This window comes from Triticum dicoccoides, chromosome 3B, assembly GCF_002162155.2.
Source record: "Triticum dicoccoides isolate Atlit2015 ecotype Zavitan chromosome 3B, WEW_v2.0, whole genome shotgun sequence".
Lineage (NCBI taxonomy): Eukaryota > Viridiplantae > Streptophyta > Magnoliopsida > Poales > Poaceae > Triticum > Triticum dicoccoides.
In genome coordinates, this window is record NC_041385.1 from 583,958,835 (window position 1) to 583,961,503 (window position 2,669).

Consider the following 2,669-nt stretch of genomic DNA (forward strand, 5'->3'; position numbering starts at 1 on the left):
CTAGGGTTCGGTGGGAGTGGGGGGTTAAGCAGGGGTAGGGTGGGCCGGTCGGGTAGCCTGGTTCGGCGGCCAGTTGGGCCGTTCGGCCCAGTTGGCCAGGGGGGTTTCCTCCTTCTTTTGTTATTTTTTTTTGCTTTACCTTTACCCATTTCTCTTTTATTTTAGTTGCACTATATTTTTGGTTTAGTAAAATATGAAAACAGCTCCAAAAATAGTGTGTCAAATTAATCCACTGATCTAAGAAGTTTTACCTCAGAATAAAAATAGTTTAGTATTTGGTAAAATATATTAGGAGTATAACTAATTGTTTTGATGTTGTTTTAATCACTTAAGGGTATTTAAATATTTTATAATGACTGTTGTTACTCCACCAATAATATCCATGATTTATTTGTCACATTAATAACATTTTAGTTTTGACTTTTGAAAACTTTAATCGTTTGACTTGATTTTAAATTTGAATTCGAACCGTTTTTGAACCATCGCGAGATTAATAATAGTAACCGAGGTGACGTGGCATCATTAGCGTGGAATTACTGTAGCATGATTACCCGGGCGTCACAATTCTCCTCCACTACAAGAAATCTCGTCCCGAGATTTAAGAGGGGGTCTAAGGGGGAAGGTCTGGTTACGAAATCCTAACGAATCTTCTCAGTCTTGGTTGCTCTTCTTGAAGAGGTCGATCCATTACATTGACATCTTCATTTCTCTGCTTCAGGTCATCATGGTGATGTCGTCCTTTGCTTCCTTTGCTTCAGGAACTCCAACGTACTTACGAATAGGTAAGGGGCAGCTTGACTACGACAGAATGCTTGTGAGGGATACAATCTGGGGTTAACCCATGAATGAGCATAAGATTATCTCTCGAGTTGAACATATAAAATACCTCGAGAGTAAGGTATGAAGGTACAATAAGAGGTTCCAAGCGGATAGATAGTTGCTCGAAGTCTGAACCAGAGTGAGAAAAGGGTTCAGAGTAGCGAGAGTAAGTATTGCGTGTGATACCAGAATAGAGCATTAGGAAGGTGGCTCATGAATTACACACGAAACCAAGAGTAAGGGATAACTTTGTCAACAAGGTGTACAGGAGAGTCAGGTTTTGATCCTGTGGAACTGTGGGTTATGGGCCCACCATGTGGGTTAAAGGTAGGAAGGGGGATGACGTCTTGCACGATCATGTAAGAAGGGCAAGTCAGAGGATAGTCTGTCGTTTATGTCGGCAACAACACCGGTACCAAGGGCGAGGGACGAAGAGAACCATTTTCATGCTCGTTGAACGAGGCGGACCAATAGGCAAGGTTCTCGTCCATCGGTGGTTACCGGAATGTCATCAACAAAAGTAACAGGGTCTTACTGACAGAATTTTACAACGAGGAGTTTACATAAGCAGGAGAATATTACTGCTCAGATCATATAGATCACAAGAAAGGTTAAACCAACAATGGAAGGAAAATATGATCATCAGATTAAACAGAACAATGGAAAGGAAATTATGTTTTAAACACATATTTGAAGGGTATATCCTTCCCAAGGACAATCAGAGCATGATATCCATGTCAGGATATAATGTAGAAAACTCTTTAGGTAGGGGAGAGAATTTTCATGACATTGCCCATACAACGGTGTTTGGGTAATTGAGCAAGAAACATTTAGCATTGGGCTTCAAAGGGTCTTGTTGAAATTCGGAGTACCATAGACATGCTTCGAGATAGCATTGACATGGTCATCAGGTGAAGATCAGACTTTGGAAAACACGAAGGATCCATCAGGAATAACTTGTAGAATAAGTCTTACAATTTCCTCATGGATGAATGGATAACCTTGCTGAAAAGGAATCTATAATGATAGGTCCTCCAACCGGGGGGGGGGTGCTAGGCATGACATCATGTTACCGGGTCATCAAAGGATCAACATCATAACTCTTGGAAAGTTGTCCCCAACCATCATATCTGACCGAGATTCATATCCAATTGGTGTCATGAAACCTCAGACTCAGGGGGTCCGAGAGGAAAAAGGTGCAACACAAATCGTTGAAATGGCATTGCAAGCTTCTCGGGAGATGAACTATGGGAGCGGGTTTCTGAAGCAATAGTTCACCATTAAACCAAGGAGAGGACAAGGAGGTGTCTGGTGAACTCAACGGCAATTCACCGAGATTCCCAAAAGATGGATTTCCACCATTAAGTGAACAAGGAGATAACATTTGTCAGATCAAATGATATAAGGAAGTATGCTCGAGGAAGACATACACAATTAAACATTGGTTGAAGGGTGCGCCCGAAGTACGGGTTGGGTTGCACGACCAATGTTAGAATGGTGATTCAATTAGCGAAGGACTTAGAATGAACTATCGCCCATTCACTTCAAAGCAATAGGGTTGCTAGAAGTTTTGAATTCACACGTCATAGCTCCATTGTCGGTATTTCGGTTGAAAACAATATGGGGACCAAGGAATGAACGAAGATGGCAAGAAGTATTAAGATATCAAGAATTATTAAGAGGTGGTGAAATTCTCACCACATTCTTGACAAAAAGTGATGGTAATACTTCCGAGGTAAGGAAGATCAACTGCTGGGTAGCACTGATCTCAAGGTTTACACAAAATGCGAACAAGTTGTGTTGAACGGAAGGCAATAAAGTGGTCGATGAGAACAGGAATCATCGAGGGG